Source organism: Entelurus aequoreus, linkage group LG28 (assembly GCF_033978785.1).
Source record: "Entelurus aequoreus isolate RoL-2023_Sb linkage group LG28, RoL_Eaeq_v1.1, whole genome shotgun sequence".
Taxonomy (NCBI): domain Eukaryota; kingdom Metazoa; phylum Chordata; class Actinopteri; order Syngnathiformes; family Syngnathidae; genus Entelurus; species Entelurus aequoreus.
In genome coordinates this window covers 24,840,189-24,859,196 of record NC_084758.1, presented here as the reverse complement: position 1 = coordinate 24,859,196, position 19,008 = coordinate 24,840,189, and positions in this window count along the sequence as shown.

Below are 19,008 nucleotides of genomic sequence, written 5' to 3'. Positions count from 1 at the left end.
GTCAAAAAGCATGTTGTTTCAATGTTGTATTGGTGTTGTAGAGTATTGGTTGGGAAATTACCAAGTTTTCCAACCAAGTTTCAAATCAACGTCACAACCTGACATTGAATAAATGTCGTCAAAAAGCATGTTGTTTAAACGTTGTATTTGTGTTGTAGAATATTGGTTGAAAAATTACCAAATTTCGACGGTCAAAACAACATCACAACCTGACATTGAAAAAACTTTGTCAAAAAGCATGTTGTTTCAATGTTGTATTTGTGTTGTAGAATATTGGTTGGGAAATTACCAAGTTTTCCAACCAAGTTTCAAATCAACGTCACAACCTGACATTGAAAAAACTTAGTGAAAAAGCATGTTGTTTAAACGTTGTATTTGTGTTGTAGAATATTGGTTGAAAAATTACCAAATTTCGACGGTCAAAACAAATCACAACCTGACATTGAAAAACTTAGTCAAAAAGCATGTTATTTCAACGTTGTATTTGTGTTGTAAAATATCGGTTGGAAAATGACCATGTTTCGACGATCAAATCAACGTCACAACCTGACATTGAATAAACGTCATCAAAAAGCATGTTGTTTCAATGTTGTATTTGTGTTGTAGAATATTGGTTGAAAAATTACGAAATTTCGACGGTCAAAACATCACAACCTGACATTGAAAAAACTTAGTCAAAAAGCATGTTATTTCAACGTTGTATTTGTGTTGTAAAATATCGGTTGGAAAATGACCATGTTTCGACGATCAAATCAACGTCACAACCTGACATTGAATAAACGTCATCAAAAAGCATGTTGTTTCAATGTTGTATTTGTGTTGTAGAATATTGGTTGAAAAATTACCAAATTTCGACGGTCAAAACATCACAACCTGACATTGAAAAAACTTAGTCAAAAAGCATGTTATTTCAACGTTGTATTTGTGTTGTAAAATATCGGTTGGAAAATGACCAAGTTTCGACGATCAAATCAACGTCACAACCTGACGTTGAATAAACGTCATCAAAAAGCATGTTGTTTCAACGTTGTATTTGTGTTGTGAAATATTTTTTGGAAAATGACCAAATTTCCATGGTCAAATCAACATCACCACCTGACATTGATTAAACATTGTCAAAAAGCATGTTGTTTCAACGTTGTTTGTGTTGTGGAATATTTTTTGGAAAATGACCAAGTTTCGACCGTCAAATCAACGTCACAGGCTGACATTGAATAAATGTTGTCAAAAAGCATGTTGTTTCAATGTTGTATATGTGTTGTAGAATATTGGTTGGGAATTTACCAAGTTTTCCAACCAAGTTTCAAATCAACGTCACAACCTGACATTGAAAAAACTTTGTCAAAAAGCATGTTGTTTCAATGTTGTATTTGTGTTGTAGAATATTGGTTGGGAAATGACCAAATTTCGACGGTCAAAACATCACAACCTGACATTGAAAAATGTTTTTCAAAAAGCATGTTGTTTCAATGTTGTATTGGTGTTGTAGAGTATTGTAGAATTTACCAAGTTTTCCAACCAAGTTTCAAATCAACGTCACAACCTGACATTGAAAAAACTTAGTGAAAAAGCATGTTGTTTCAATGTTGTATTTGTGTTGTACAATATTGGTTGGGAAATGACCAAGTTTTCCAACCAAGTTTCAAATCAACGTCACAACCTGACAATGAATAAATGTTGTCAAAAAGCATGTTGTTTAAACGTTGTATTTGTGTTGTAGAATATTGGTTGAAAAATTACCAAATTTCGACGGTCAAAACAACGTCACAACCTGACATTGAAAAAACTTAGTCAAAAAGCATGTTATTTCAACGTTGTATTTGTGTTGTAGAATATTGGTTGAAAAATTACCAAATTTCGACGGTCAAAACATCACAACCTGACATTGAAAAAACTTAGTCAAAAAGCATGTTATTTCAACGTTGTATTTGTGTTGTAAAATATCGGTTGGAAAATGACCATGTTTCGACGATCAAATCAACGTCACAACCTGACATTGAATAAACGTCATCACAAAGCATGTTGTTTCAACGTTATTTGTGTTGTGGAATATTTTTTGGAAAATGACCAAGTTTCGACCGTCAAATCAACGTCACAACCTGACATTGAATAAATGTCGTCAAAAAGCATGTTGTTTCAATGTTGTATTTGTGTTGTAGAATATTGGTTGAAAAATGACCACATTTTCGACAGTCAAATCAACATCACAACCTGACATTGAATAAACATCGTTAAAAAGCATGTTGTTTCAATGTTGTATTTGTGTTGTAGAATTTTGGTTGGGAAATGACCAAATTTCGACGGTCAAAACATCACAACCTGACATTGAAAAAATTTAGTCAAAAAGCATGTTGTTTCAATGTTGTATTTGTGTTGTAAAATATCGGTTGGAAAATGACCAAGTTTCGACGATCAAATCAACGTCACAACCTGACATTGAATAAACGTCATCAAAAGCATGTTGTTTCAACGTTGTATTTGTGTTGTAGAATATTGGTTGAAAAATTACCAAATTTTGACGGTCAAAACAACATCACAACCTGACATTGAAAAAACTTAGTCAAAAAGCATGTTATTTCAACGTTGTATTTGTGTTGTAAAATATCGGTTGGAAAATGACCAAGTTTCGACGATCAAATCAACGTCACAACCTGACATTGAATAAACGTCATCAAAAAGCATGTTGTTTCAACGTTGTATTTGTGTTGTGGAATATTTTTTGGAAAATGACCAAATTTCCATGGTCAAATCAACATCACCACCTGACATTGATTAAACATTGTCAAAAAGCATGTTGTTTCAACGTTGTTTGTGTTGTGGAATATTTTTTGGAAAATGACCAAGTTTCGACCGTCAAATCAACGTCACAAGCTGACATTGAATAAATGTTGTCAAAAAGCATGTTGTTTCAATGTTGTATATGTGTTGTAGAATATTGGTTGAAAAATGACCACATTTTCGACAGTCAAATCAACATCACAACCTGACATTGAATAAACATCGTTAAAAAGCATGTTGTTTCAATGTTGTATTTGTGTTGTAGAATATTGGTTGGGAAATGACCAAATTTCGACGGTCAAAACATCACAACCTGACATTGAAAAAATTTAGTCAAAAAGCATGTTGTTTCAATGTTGTATTTGTGTTGTAGAATATCGGTTGGAAAATGACCAAGTTTCGACGATCAAATCAACGTCACAACCTGACATTGAATAAACGTCATCAAAAAGCATGTTGTTTCAACGTTGTATTTGTGTTGTGGAATATTTTTTGGAAAATGACCAAATTTCCATGGTCAAATCAACATCACCACCTGACTTTGATTAAACATTGTCAAAAAGCATGTTGTTTCAACGTTGTATTTGTGTTGTAGAATATCGGTTGGAAAATGACCAAGTTTCGACGATCAAATCAACGTCACAACCTGACAATGAATAAACATCGTTAAAAAGCATGTTGTTTCAATGTTGTATATGTGTTGTAGAATATTCGTTGGGAAATGACCAAATTTCGACGGTCAAAACATCACAACCTGACATTGAAAAAATTTACTCAAAAAGCATGTTGTTTCAATGTTGTATTGGTGTTGTAGAGTATTGGTTGGGAATTTACCAAGTTTTCCAACCAAGTTTCAAATCAACGTCACAACCTGACATTGAAAAAACGTTGTGAAAAAGCATGTTGTTTAAATGTTGTATATGTGTTGTAGAATATTGGTTGGGAAATTACCAAGTTTTCCAACCAAGTTTCAAATCAACGTCACAACCTGACATTGAATAAATGTCGTCAAAAAGCATGTTGTTTCAACGTTGTATTTGTGTTGTGGAATATTTTTTGGAAAATGACCAAATTTCCATGGTCAAATCAACATCACCACCTGACATTGATTAAACATTGTCAAAAAGCATGTTGTTTCAACGTTGTTTGTGTTGTGGAATATTTTTTGGAAAATGACCAAGTTTCGACCGTCAAATCAACGTCACAACCTGACATTGAATAAACGTTGTCAAAAAGCATGTTGTTTCAATGTTGTATTTGTGTTGTAGAATATTGGTTGGGAAATGACCAAATTTCGACGGTCAAAACATCACAACCTGACATTGAAAAAATTTAGTCAAAAAGCATGTTGTTTCAATGTTGTATTTGTGTTGTAGAGTATTGGTTGGGAAATTACCAAGTTTTCCAACCAAGTTTCAAATCAACGTCACAACCTGACATTGAATAAATGTCGTCAAAAAGCATGTTGTTTAAACGTTGTATTTGTGTTGTAGAATATTGGTAGAAAAATTACCAAATTTTGACGGTCAAAACAACATTACAACCTGACATTGAAAAAACTTAGTCAAAAAGCATGTTGTTTCAACGTTGTATTTGTGTTGTAGAATATCGGTTGGAAAATGACCATGTTTCGACGATCAAATCAACGTCACAACCTGACATTGAATAAACGTCGTCAAAAAGCATGTTGTTTCAACGTTGTATTTGTGCTGTAGAATATTTTTTGGAAAATGACCAAATTTTGACAATCAAATCAACGTCAGAACCTGACATTGAATAAATGTCGTCAAAAAGCATGTTGTTTCAATGTTGTATTTGTGTTGTAGAATATTGGTTGAAAAATTACCAAATTTCGACGGTCAAATCAACGTCAGAACCTGACATTGCAAAAACTTTGTCAAAAAGCATGTTATTTCAACATTGTATTTGTGTTGTACAATATTGGTCGGAAAATGACCAAGTTTCGAGCATCAAATCAACGTCAGAACCTGACATTGAATAAATGTTGTCAAAAAGCATGTTGTTTCAACGTTGTATTTGTGTTGTAGAATATCGGTTGGAAAATTACCAAGTTTCAAATCAACGTCACCACCTGACTGTGGAAGGGGATTGTGATCAGCGCACTGTTGGAGTAAAGGTCAGCGCCTCTGTCCAGGGTGCTGAAAACAGCGTGCCATCAGACGGGGGCGTGGCATGTGCTGACGGAGCGACACAGCTGGCAGATGATTAGTTTGCGCAGGTGGTACGTGTTAAACTAATCATCTGTTGTCTTTAACAGTGAGCGGCCGGGTGGGGGAGGAGGAAGTTGGGAGAGAGACTGAAAAGTATTTGATGGTGGTGGTGAAAAACATTAAAAATTGACCACATTTCAATGGTCAAATCAACGTCACAACTATATTGTTGAACTTGTTTAATTGTGAACTTCTTCTTACACTTGTATGACGGAGGAAGGGTAACATGTGACTTTAGACCTCGCCAACATGGTGGTGGCGGTTGCAGCTGGGCCCAGGAACAGACTACCGCGTTTTTCGGACTATAAGTCGCAGTCTTTTTCATAGTTCGGCCGGGGGTGCGACTTATACTCAGGAGCGACTTATGTGTGAAATTATTAAGACATTAGCGTAAAATATCAAATAATATTATGTAGCTCATTCACGTAAGAGACTAGACGTATAAGATTTCATAGGATTTAGCGATTAGGAGTGACAGATTGTTTGGTAAACGTATAGCATGTTCTATATCAGGGGTCACCAACCTTTTTGAAACCAAGAGCTACTTCTTGGGTACTGATTAATGCGAAGGGCTACCAGTTTGATACACACTTAAATAAATTGCCAGAAATAGCCAATTTGCTCAATTTACCTTTAACTCTATGTTATTATTAATAATTCATGATATTTATCTTTGTGGAAACACTGATCATCTTTATGATTTCTCACAATAAATATATATAGAAACAGATAAATATCAATATGCAACACTTTATTTTTATATTTTCTCTAAGTGCACATTTTTCAAATTGAACATTTTTAAATGATGACTTCTAAGACAGTCTTGTGAAATCACAATATCCCATTTTAACTAGCTAGCCACTAACATTTTCTAACAAATCATGAATTACTTTGCACCATGTTTGTACAAATAATAACTCATGTAAAATTCAAAAGTCAACTCTCAAATTTTTAAATAAATCATGTCACACTTTGAACTGGACACCAAATCTGTTATCTGTTTCTTTGTCAGTTAGTGGGAAGCCTGGCATTGCATGCTGTTAACTAGTGTGTTGTACTCTGGTGTGTAACTTGACACTGCAACTCTGAGTGAGTCTTGCAGATGTGGATCAGTGACATTTTAAAAGAAATTCAAAAGACTTTGAAATAAGATTTAAATTTGATTCTACAGATTTTCTAAATTTGCCAGAATAATTTTTTTGAATTTTAATCAGAATAAGTTTGAAGAAATATTTCAAAAAATATTATTCGTCGAAAAAACAGAAGCTAAAATGAAGAATTAAATTAAAATGTATTCATTATTCTTTACAATAAAAAAAATTAATTTACTTGAACATTGATTTAAATTGTCAGGAAAGAAGAGGAAGGAATTTAAAAGATAAAAAGGTAAACTACCGTTCAAAAGTTTGGGGTCACATTGAAATGTCCTTATTTTTGAAGGAAAAGCACTGTACTTTTCAATGAAGATAACGTTAAACTAGTCTTAACTTTAAAGAAATACACTCTATACATTGCTAATGTGGCAAATGACTATTCTAGCTGCAAATGTCTGGTTTTTGGTGCAATATCTACATAGATCTATAGAGGCCCATTTCCAGCAACTATCACTCCAGTGTTCTAATGGTACAATGTGTTTGCTCATTGGCTCAGAAGGCTAATTGATGATTAGAAAACCCTTGTGCAATCATGTTCACACATCTGAAAACAGTTTAGCTCGTTACAGAAGCTACAAAACTGACCTTCCTTTGAGCAGATTGAGTTTCTGGAGCATCACATTTGTGGGGTCAATTAAACGCTCAAAATGGCCAGAAAAAGAGAACTTTCATCTGAAACTCGACAGTCTATTCTTGTTCTAAGAAATGAAGGCTATTCCACAAAATTTTTTGGGTGACCCCAAACTTTTGAACGGTAGTGTATATGTGTTTAAAAATCCTAAAGTCATTTTTAAGGTTGTGTGTTTTCTCTAAAATTGTCTTTCTGAAAGTTATAAGAAGCTAAGTAAAAAAAAAAATGAATTTATTTAAACAAGTGAAGACCAAGTCTTTAAAATATTTTCTTGGATTTTCAAATTCTATTTGAGTTTTGTCTCTCCTAGAATTAAAAATGTCGAGCAAAGTGAGACCAAAATAAAAATAAAAATAAAATAGAGGCAGCTCACTGGTAAGTGCTGCTATTTGAGCTATTTTTAGAACAGGCCAGCGGGCGACTCATCTGGTCCTTACGGGCGACCTGGTGCCCGCGGGCACCGCGTTGGTGACCCCTTTTCTATATGTTATAGTTATTTGAATGACTCTTACCATAATACGTTACGTTAACATACCAGGCACGTTCTCAGTTGGTTATTTATGCCTCATATAACGTACACTTATTCAGCCTGTTGTTCACTATTCTTTATTTATTCTAAATTGCCTTTCAAATGTCTATTCTTGGTGTTGGCTTTTATCAAATAAATGTCCCCAAAAAAATGCGACTTATACTCCAGTGCGACTTATATATGTTTTTTCCCTTCTTTATTATGCATTTTCGGCAGGTGCGACTTATACTCCGGAGCGACTTATACTCCGAAAAATACGGTACTTCCATTTGCAACGTGTACTTCCACTTGTTGTTCCGTGTCTTCCGAGCGAGACGCTGGCAATCGCCGGCAGGGCGAGTTTGGTTGCAGAGCAAACATGAAGGATGGTGTGATATAAGCGAAGAGCGTCTGGAGAACGGGCTGCGGCTCGGCAGCCTCGGGCGTGTTCCTCCGGAGCCCGTGATTGATGGCGCTCCTCCCTCCTCGTCCCTAATCACATCGCGGATGGAGCCCAGTGCAGGAAGCCATGCGGCAGCAGGCGGAGGAGCCGCAGTCCAGTTTTGTCCAATAACTTGTTATTGTCTCCATGTTTCACCACTCATGCTGTCAGGCCCAAACTGCATTTGGCTGTGAGGTTCACACAGCAGGGCCGTCGATATTTTACGCTGACTTATCCACTCGGGCTGCAAAGTCAATTTCGCCGCTCTCTGAGTCACATTTGTCTGCCTTTTGTGGTGAGGAAACATTCAAAGGGACGCAACAATTACTTTGCAAATAAAGGCAGTGGTGTGACATCACAGCACATTACAAACTGGGATTTGGAGTCGAAATTTTACTGCAACAACTTAGATTTAAACTGGAAAATAGCCAAACTAAAAGCTTTGTCAATGATCTTTGACTAGGAGGTTCTTCGAAACAGAAGCGTGCTCCTGTTATATAGATCAGTGGTACCCAACCACCGGGCCGCACAGGAAATATATATATATTTTTTTTAATTTTTTTTTTAATTTTTTTTAATTAAATCAACATAAAAAACACAATATATACATTAAATATCAATATAAATCAATACAGTCTGCAGGGATACAGTCCGTAAGCACACATGATTGTATTTCTTTATGACAAAAAAATATATATATATATATTTTTTTTTTACTATACCTCCCACCCCCCACCCCCCGGTCCATGGGACAAATTTTCAAGTAGTCCGCAAGTACAAAAAGGTTGGGGACCACTGATATAGATGATCTTTGGCAGGTGTTTCTGCAGTAGCTTCCTAAAAACAAACCTAACATACACTATATTGACAAAAGTATTTGGCCACATGCCTTTACTCACATATGAACTTGAAGTGCCATCCCGTGGAATTGTCCAAATTGTTTTGGTATCCTGGAGCATTCAAAGTACAATGCAGGCGTCTATGTACTGTAAGTGAACAGGGACATACGGTTGATAGACAGTTGTGATAGCCAATCAGATCACGAGTTGTTGTCAGTAAGGCCTTCTAGCTGGCCTCACGTTGAACGTGACATTTACACGTCCTGTGTTTGGATACTCACCGGGACCGTTAGCGGATGAATTTGAGAACACATACACTACCGTTCAAAAGTTTGGGGTCGCATTGAAATGTCCTTATTTTCAATGAAGATAACTTTAAACTAGTCTTAACTTTAAAGAAATACACTCTATACATTGCTAATGTGGTAAATGACTATTCTAGCTGCAAATGTCTGGTTTTTGGTGCAATATCTACATAGGTGTATAGAGGCCCATTTCCAGCAACTATCTTTCCTGTGTTCTAATGGTACAATGTGTTTGCTCATTGGCTCAGAAGGCTAATTGATGATTAGAAAACCCTTGTGCAAATCATGTTCACACATCTGAAAACAGTTTAGCTCGTTACAGAAGCTACAAAACTGACCTTTCTTTGAGCAGATTGAGTTTCTGGAGCATCACATTTGTGGGGTCAATTAAACGCTCAAAATGGCCAGAAAAAGAGAACTTTCATCTGAAACTCGACAGTCTATTCTTGTTCTTAGAAATGAAGGCTATTCCACAAAATTGTTTGGGTGACCCCAAACTTTTGAACGGTAGTGTACAGTTGATAGACAGTTGCCCATCAGCTCACACGTTGTTGACAGTAGTCTATCTAGGTAGCCTGATGTTAACGAGACTGTGATTAGATACTCACTTGTCATTCCGAAGTGAGTATCCAATCACAAGTTTCAATTTAGCAGGAAGCGGGAAATCTTGTGCCGTAGCCAGACAGGGATAGCAGAGAAGGAGAACAAAACGTTGATTAGGTGGCAGATATATTGTAGCGTCCCGGAAGAGTTGGCGCTGCAGGGAATTCTGGGAATTTTTAATGTTGTGTTACAGTGCAAATATGCTCCCGAAATGGGGTTGTCGTTGTTGTTTAGTGTGGTTTCACTATATGGCGCATGTTTATGACAGTGTTGGCGCTGTTCATACGGCCACCCTTAGTGTGACATGCATGGCTGTTGACTAAGTATGCCCTTCATTCACGTGTGTTCAAAATTAATAGGATTATTAAAAATGATGATAATCGGGCAGGGTCAAATCTTTTTTTGACATCTTCAACTAAAGATCATTAATAACGCATCTAACGCTACCATATATTTTCAAGGACTTTTTCAAGAAGGATGTCTAAAGAGAAACTACATTTTGTGAGACCGTGTCAGTCAATCCCAGGTTCTCTTTTAATAGGATTTTTGAAATTTTAATTTTGACTGTACCACATAAGATATGTTGTAACTGCGGGATGCGTTTTCATTGATTTTTAAATGCGCCACAAAATAACCCGTTTTTTTTTTATACTGTTGATGTGTTTCAATGGCCAGTAGTGCGTGAATGTGTTTCTGTATAGTATTTCTCCAGCAATAGTCATGTGGTGACATAAATGATGGTATTTTGAGAGGTAATCATTGAAGTCGGATATCACTGAAGGCCTAGGTGGGAAACGCACGGCCCGCCACTGACTTAGACTTAGACTTCCTTTTATTGTCATTCCAAATTTGAACTTTACAGTACAGATAAGAACAAAATTGAGTTGCATTAGCTCGTTGTAGTGCAGGATAAAAGAGCAATAAGGTGCAGACATAAATAAATAGATTACTGTACAGATAAATATCTTTATATACCAGTGAGTTAATCTGTTTTTTGGAGGGAATTGAGGGGATTATTATGTTGCGTTCAAGTGTCTTATGGCCTTAAGGGAAGAAGCTGTTACAGAACCTGGAGGTTCTGCTACGGAGGCTGTGGAACCTCTTTCTAGAGTCCTGCAGTAAAAACAGTCCTTGGTGGGGGTGGGAGGAGTCTCTGCGGATTTTCTGAGCCCTGGTCAGGCAGCGGCTTTTTGCGATCTCCTGGATAGGAGGGAGAAGAGTCCTGATGATCTTTTCCGCCGTCCTCACCACTCTCTGCAGAGACTTCCAGTCTGAGGCACTGCAGGCTCCAGTCCAGACAGAGATGCAGTTGGTCAGTAGGCTCTCTATAGTGCCTCTGTAGAATGTGGTGAGAATGGGGGGAGGGAGCTGTGCTCTTTTCATCCGACGCAAAAAGTGCATGCGCTGCTGAGCTCTTTTTTACAAGAGCTCCGGTGTGTAGGGACCAGGTCATATTGTCAGTTATCTGCACCCCCAGGAACTTGGTGCTGCTTACTATCTCCACTGCGTGGAGTGTGGCTGCCTCCAGAAGTCGACGATGATCTCCTTGGTCTTGTCGATGTTCAGGACCAGGTTTTTTGGTTCTGCACCAGTCAACCAGATGTTTCACCTCCTCCCTGTGGTCCATTTTGTTATTGTCATGGATGAGCCCCACTACTGTTGGGTCACTGATTAGCAGTGTTGGGACTAACGCGTTACTAAGTAACGCGTTACTGTAACGCCGTTAGTTTCGGCGGTAACTAGTAATCTAACGCGTTATTTTTGATATGCAGTAACTCAGTTACCCTTACTGCATGATGTGTTACTGCGTTATTTTACGTTATTTGTATGTAGTATCGGCTAGAAACAGAAGATCTGAGTGTGTTTTATTGGAGCTTATTATCCGGTGGAAAATAAGAGGCGTGCTTTCTGTTGGTGGGGGAAAGCACGCCTCCCCGCAGGGGAGACGTTACTGCAGAGCCGTACTTCGGGGCTAACAACCTTCACTTTACCCGGAAGAGGGTCTTTACAGCTGAGGGTGAATGACGAGACCGGCGGTTTGTTGCAACTTTGTGACTTTATTGGACGCAGCCATCCACCAAGCTAGAACACCTGCACGCACTCACTGTCGCCGCTCGCTCACCTCTCTCGCCCACTCACTCACTGACGTCACTCACCTCACATGTTGTCATATCTTAAAGGGCCACACACACACACATACGCTACTCTAATAACAACTAACAAGACATCATGGTGAAGCCAGAAGTCGAGTTTTTTAACATGGAGACATTCTCAATACTTTTCTTTTGTCGAGCACAAAGAAAATAACATTTTAGTTAAATGTAAGTTGTGTCTTGGATCAAAGATCCTATCTATTTAGAGTTCAAGTTAAAGTGCCATTATGTTGCAGTTATTTAAAATAGTTTTGTCAATTTTTTCTGGCCTGAAATAAATTGGCCCTTTCAAACATATCTTTGTCTTTGTGTGTTGTCTGTAGACCACATTGTTTGTGTGTTGTATGTAGACCACATTGTTTGTGTGTTGTATGTAGATCACATTGCTTTCTGAGTTCAGTGATGCAAATGCATGTCAAGTTGATCAACAGATGGTATTATTCTCCAGTGCAATAACAGTACTGAAATGAAGGCTAAAAGGGCATTAATGGGAGCCTTAAAAAAAAGGGGGGAAAAATAAGTAACTAAATAGTTACTTTTCACAGTAACGCATTACTTTTTGGTGCAAGTAACTGAGTTAGTAACTGAGTTACTTTTGAAATAAAGTTACTAGTAATTGTAACTAGTTACTGGTTTTCAGTAACTAACCCAACACTGCTGATTAGTATAGTAAGAAAAATGCATGGGACAAAACTGGAATAATGGCAGTTTTACGTCTGTTAGAAGCTTTAAATGCATTTTTTGGGTTATTTTTTCAATTCATCGCCCATCCCGCATTCATGGTGTCACGTTGTGGCGTTCCATTCTCAGCGTTTTCTTCACGTTGATCTTTCCAGGTGATGACATTATCTTCACTTCTCTATCAGCGCATGTGAGACAAGAAAGGACAGCCGATGACAACTTTGCGGACAGCCAGCGACTCCCCAGAGGATTGATTTTTATCTCCACCGGGCTTTAATAACCTAATTTCAAGCAGACTTTAATTCAAACGTCTTTCAATTACCGTGACGGAGTTCGGTGCGTGTGGAAGAATGCAACACCTTCCAGTTTTCTTCTTCCCTTGACATGTTGCAGAGACGTTCATGAATAACCTTAATGGCTGACGGAATGAATCCAATTCTTCTGGCAGCCACTGGAAATGAACAAAATCCATTCTAATTCAATTTGCATCCCGTCGATAGATGATCTTTGACTGGTTTTTGCAGCCGTTACCTAAACTAGAGCGGGAATTCCTCAACAGCAGTGAGTCGTTGCTTGATATTTACCAGGATGAATCACGCACAGTTCTGGGAATCTTGTGTTAAGGTATTAAGGGGTGTTTTGTGTGTCTGTCCATCTGTGTGTGTGTGTTGAGCGAACGAGCTGTTTGGTACGCAGCAGCAGCGTTGTGTGTATTAAATTAAATCCACACAGAGGCCAGTCAATCTCCGGAGGGTTGACCTCTGAGCATGAATATTAATGTGTGGGCTTTGTAATAACAGCTCCTTTTATAAGCTGGCACTGTTGCTGCATTCCTATCAGGAAACACCTCCCACCGTCACGCCACGGGAAAATGACCGGACGCTTTTAAACGGAATCGATTGGAAGGCGAGCGCAGGTGTGCGGGTCAACAACGCCGAGGTGGAAGGGCGTCGTCGGGCAAAGTTAAGCACTGTTTCACTCTGAAAAGCACAAAAAAATCCCCTTAAATCAGAGGTGTCCAAAGTGTGGCCCGGGGGCCGATTGCGGCCCACAGCTAGTTTTTTAATGGCCCGCAGCGCATTAAAAAAATACTATTAAAAAGAAAAAGTGGACTTAAAGGGCAACCAGGTGAAATGTAACAAGAAAATGCTGCAATGCTGACTCTAATAACACAAAGCTATCATTCAGGCTATTTTTTTTATTAAAGTTGTTATTGCTCAAAAAATAATACATGAAAACATTTGATTGGCTCCAATTACTTCATATTGAAAATTCCACTGAAACATTTTTTTTATATTACATATTTTGTGTGTTTGGCTTAAAAAACAAAGTCTTCTTTGACAAAAAGGGCATAAACACATACAAAAAAAACAAGACAAAATAATGAAAAATTATAACCAACGGATAGATCTGAAGTTGATCTAGAGACTTAAGTGTTAAAAGTTTAAAGAAAACATGTATGACTCATTTGTAACACTTTTATGAGTGAGGGCCCTTATGGATCCCCAGTATTATTATTATTTTTTTTAACTTTTTTGTTTTTTTAAATCAATGATGTCATGAACTTCTGACATATTTAAGGCTCCAATTACTTTACATTAAATATTACACTTTGAAAAAGGTTTTGAGGGAAAGTATTGCATATTTAAGGTTTTTGCCATAAAAACAGGGTTTTCACAAAAAGGGCATCAAACATAAATAAATTAATACAAAATTGTATTGACAGATAGACCTGAAGTTAATCTAGAGACTTAAGCATTGGATGAAAAAAATATATATATGACTTAATTTGAACATGTTTATGACTGAGACCCTGAAGGTTAAAAAAATCTATATATATTATATTGGTTATAAAAATGAAACTTATCAAAATGGCTCCTGCCTGCTTTGATTTTTCAGTGTGTGGCCCTCAGTGGACAAAGTTTGGACACCCCTGCCTTAAATCTAAAGTGCGAGTTATTTAACGTAGCATAGACGTCAGATTTCTACTCGTTACCGTCGCGAGCTGGTATCAGCAGAATGTTTTTTCAAAGCTGAGTCCGATTCGTTATATTTGCCCATCGTCAGAGCTTATGACAGTGTTGTCATGTAGTACTGTAGACTGGTCACTAGGTGTCAGCGACGTCACATGGATGCATACCAGTCATCATTTGCGTTTAAAAATACGGGAACATTTTCCGGGGAAATTAGTTAAGCTGCCAGTGTCATGACGTGGAGTTTTACGCAGTTTACTGCGAGGGTTGTTTTCCCGGGAAGCAGACTGACTTTTCCGGACAGTGGTGGAAGGTAGGAACATTTTTAATTATGACTCTTAAAGGGGTACAAACAAAAAAAGCGCTCAAGGCGAAGACACAACTTAACGCAGGAAACAAAAGCTAAGACTTAGCATAAACTATGGACATGAAACAAAAAAACTCGCTAACTGTGGCATGAATAAACACAATTTACTTTGACTAGGCATGGAACGAGCATCAAACTATGGCGAGGAAAGAGCATGAAACAATCAATGTACAGAACAATGTCGCCAGGACGACTAACTGGAAGAACAGGCTTAAATAATAGTCTCTGATTATGAGTCGTCATGGAAACTAAAACAAACAATGGTGCACAAAAACAGGAACTATGGAGTCCAAAACCAACAGAACATAACTAAACAAAACATGATCTGGACCACGGATCATGACATCCAGCTTTTTCCGTAAACCACCCCCCCTTCAAAAAAAAAAACAAACAGTGGTACTGTTTTTCCATTTACACTAAAATGTTGTACAAAATGAATAAACAACACTTTTACAGTTAAAATTTTGTAGGTTGTGAGTTCGAACCCCGGCCGAGTCATACCAAAGACTATAAAAATGGGACCCATTACCTCACTGCTCGGCACTCAACATCAAGGGTTGGAATTGGGGGTTAAATCACCATAAATGATTGCCGGGCGCGGCCACCGCTGCTGCTCACTGCTCCCCTCACCTCCCAGGGGGTGATCAAGGGTGATGGGTCAAATGCAGAGAATAATCTCGCCAACACCTACACCGCAAAAACTTAAATCTAAGTGAGATTAAATATCTCAAATAAGGGTGATTTTTGCTCATTTTCTGTCTGATAAGATTTTTCTTCTCACTAAGCAGATTTTATGTTAGAGTGTTTTACTTGTTTTAAGTGTTTTGGTCCTAAATGATCTCAGTAAGATATTACAGCTTGTTGCTGAGATTTGATGACATGCTTGAAACTAGAATATCAACTGTTGCAAAGCTGTGTCATCAACACTCACAAGTATAAAACTACTTTTTTAAAGTAATCATTTCTTATTTTAAGCATGTAAAAAAAAAAATCATGACTTTGACACAATTGTGTCTCATATTAAAACAGATGACAGCCAAATGGACTTTGCTGTTTTATTTACAATGAAACAAGAGAAAATACGTACTCATATAGTAGTACAGTTGTTTTTAGTGAGAATATACTTATTTTAAGGTATTTTTGGGTTCATTGAGGTTAGCTAATTTTACTTGTTTTGGAAAGTCTTGACAAGCCAAATTTTCTTGTTCTATTGGCAGATAATTTTGTTTAGTTCAAGTAAAATACCCCTCATTTTTGTATTTTTTTTTCTTGTTTTTGAACACTGACTTTTTGCAGTGTAGTGTGTGTGTGACTATCATTGGTACTATATCTTTCACTTTTTAAATGTAAAGTTTTTCCTGTAAAATGGACAGTCTACTTAAAACCATTTATATAACTAATAATGACATCCAGAAGCAAATTCATACATTATTTGCTGTTACAAGCGGCCCTCTGATGGCAGCCATAACTGCTATGTGGCCCTCAATGAAAACCAGTTTGACAAACCCTGCTCTAAGCCAAAAAGGGGGTGTTTTTTGAAAGATTAAAATCCTCATAGGTCCACTTGAACAAGAATCCTTTATTTGACCCACACTGGAGAAACTGATGCTGCTTGGGGCCCTGCACTGTATTCTGCTACTAAATCGATAAAAATGTGTTCTTTGTTCATATTTTTGAGTGTCTGGAAAATAGTTATTGGAGAAACGGGGAAATGTTTGTTTGTTTTTCCAACATGGGGCTGCTGTAGTGGCTGCTGGTGGCAGGAGCTCTGTGCTCTTGTGTCATTGATTGATTGGAACTTTTATTAGTAGATTGCACAGTACAGTACATATTCCGTACAATTGACCACTAAATGGTAACACCCGAATAAGTTTTTCAACTTGTTTAAGTCGGGGTCCACGTTAATCAATTCATGGTACAAATATATACTATCATCATAATACAGTCATCACACAAGTTAATCATCAGAGTATATACATTGAATTATTTACATTATTTACAATCCGAGGGGTGGGATGAGGAGGGTTTGGTTGATATCAGCACTTCAGTCATCAACAATTGCATCATCAGAGAAATGGGCATTGAAACAGTGTAGGTCTGACTTGGTAGGATATGTACAGCGAGCAGAGAACATAGCCTAAGAACAAGTATATACATTAGAAATACATTTGATTATTGTCATTTGGTTATTTACAATCCGGGGAGGTGGGATGTGGAAGGGGGAGGGTGTTAGTCATCCTTTTGTGTTCCTGATGTTTCCACTCTTGTTTTCATTTTGGGGTTTTTTTTGTTTGCCTTTTGGTTCAGGACCCTCTGGGACTGTGTGACTTCTGCGGTGCTTTTTTGTGGACTTCTGGATCTGCCTTTTGGCCGTGGGGACCAGCTGCTGGGACTCGGCCACACCAGAGTCCGTTTGGAGAGACTGGAGGAGATGCGGATGAAGAGACAGGGCTGCGGAATGAGCAGGTATCGGACACCTCGGTCTCCTTGGATCAGGGGTCGGCAACCCACAATGTTGAAAGAGCCATATTGGACCACAAATACACAAAAAAATCTGTCTGGAGCCGCAAAAAATTAAAAGCCTTATATAATGAAGGCCACACATGATGTAAGTGTCTATATTAGCAATATTAGCCTACTATCAAAGGCTGACGCAAATCTTCGTTGACAGAAATGTTGTATTTAAATTTTTATTCTACACATTTTTGCAACATTGGAAATCATTAGTAAAATGGAGGCTTCTCACAGGATGAGATAACTTCTGGAAATTGCTGGCTTAGAATGGCCAAAGGTATAGATGTGTGTGTCCAAGTTTAAGAAACGGCAGGCTGTCTTCTTCTAATGGATTTACTACAATCTTTGCAAGCTAGGTAACGTTTGCTGTGGTCTGGAACTATGAGGAATGCAGCCAGTATTACATACAGATAATGTGTCATGAGACACGGAAATATAAATGAAATAGACAGAGGACATAAGTAAAGGAAATGAGCTCAAATATACCTACAAACGAGGCATAATGATGCAATATATACATACAGCTAGCCTCAATAGCATGTTAGCATCAATTAGCTTGCAGTCATGGATTGACCAAATATGCTTGATAAGCACTCCAGCAAATCAATCAACAAAGCTCACCTTTGTGCATTCACGCATAGTAGTGTTGTCCCGATACCAATATTTTGGTACCGGTATCAAAATTATTTCGATACTTTTTGGTAGTTTTCTAAATAAAGGGGGCCACAAAAGATTGCATTATTGGCTTTATTTGAACAAACGGGGGGGTTGGCGGACCGGTACCTTTCAGACGCGGTATAGTACCGAAAATGATTCATTATTATCGCGATACTATACTAATACCGTTATACCGTACAACCCTAACGCACAGCATAAAACATTTGGTGGACAAAATGAGACAAAGGAGTGGCATAAATCACGTCTTTCTGTGGCAGCATCGGAGAAGGTTGTTCATGTAAACAAACTGCGGTGAGTTCAAGGATCGCTGAAATTAGTAGGACAAAACGGTGATCGTCAAATACTCTCATCAGTGAAGCATGTGTAACATAAACGGTGGGATTCCTAACAATTAGGAAGGTTTGTGTCATGTTTAGAAAATATATTAAAACAAACAAAAAAAATGTTTTCTTCATCTTTTTACATTTGCACACATCTTTAAAGGAGGTCCGGGGAGCCACTAGGGTGGCGTTAAAGAGCCACATGCGGCTCTAGAGCCGCGGGTTGCTGACCCCTGCCTTAGACGTATCCTCGCTCATCCATGGAGACTGGACACTGCCCGAGAGTTAGTGGGCGGTCGAGAGTGGAGTCGGCTCTCTTGGTTGCTTTGTTGGGTCTGCTCCTGTCTCTGGCCATGTTCCCCCCACCCCAGCATACGATGACGTGGAACACCGCAGAGGCCACCACAGTGTATATGTTTTTATTTATTTTTTTATTTTTATTATTTATTTATTATTATATGGACTGGACTTTCACAATATTATGTCAGACCCACTCGACATCCGTTGCTTTCGGTCTCCCCTAGAGGGGGGGGTTACCCACATATGCTGTCCTCTCCAAGGTTTCTCATAGTCATTCACATCGACGTCCCACTGGGGTGAGTTTTTCCTTGCCCGTATGTGGGCTCTGTACAGAGGATGTCGTTGTGGCTTGTACAGCCCTTTGAGACACTTGTGATTTAGGGCTATATAAATAAACATTGATTGATTGATTGATTAATTAATTTATTTTTTTGTAGCTGTACCGCGACCCGTAAAGGAACAAGCAGTAGAAAACGGATGGATGTAGAAATGGCTGGTTGCATCAGCTATGCTCTTTTAATGTCTTTAACG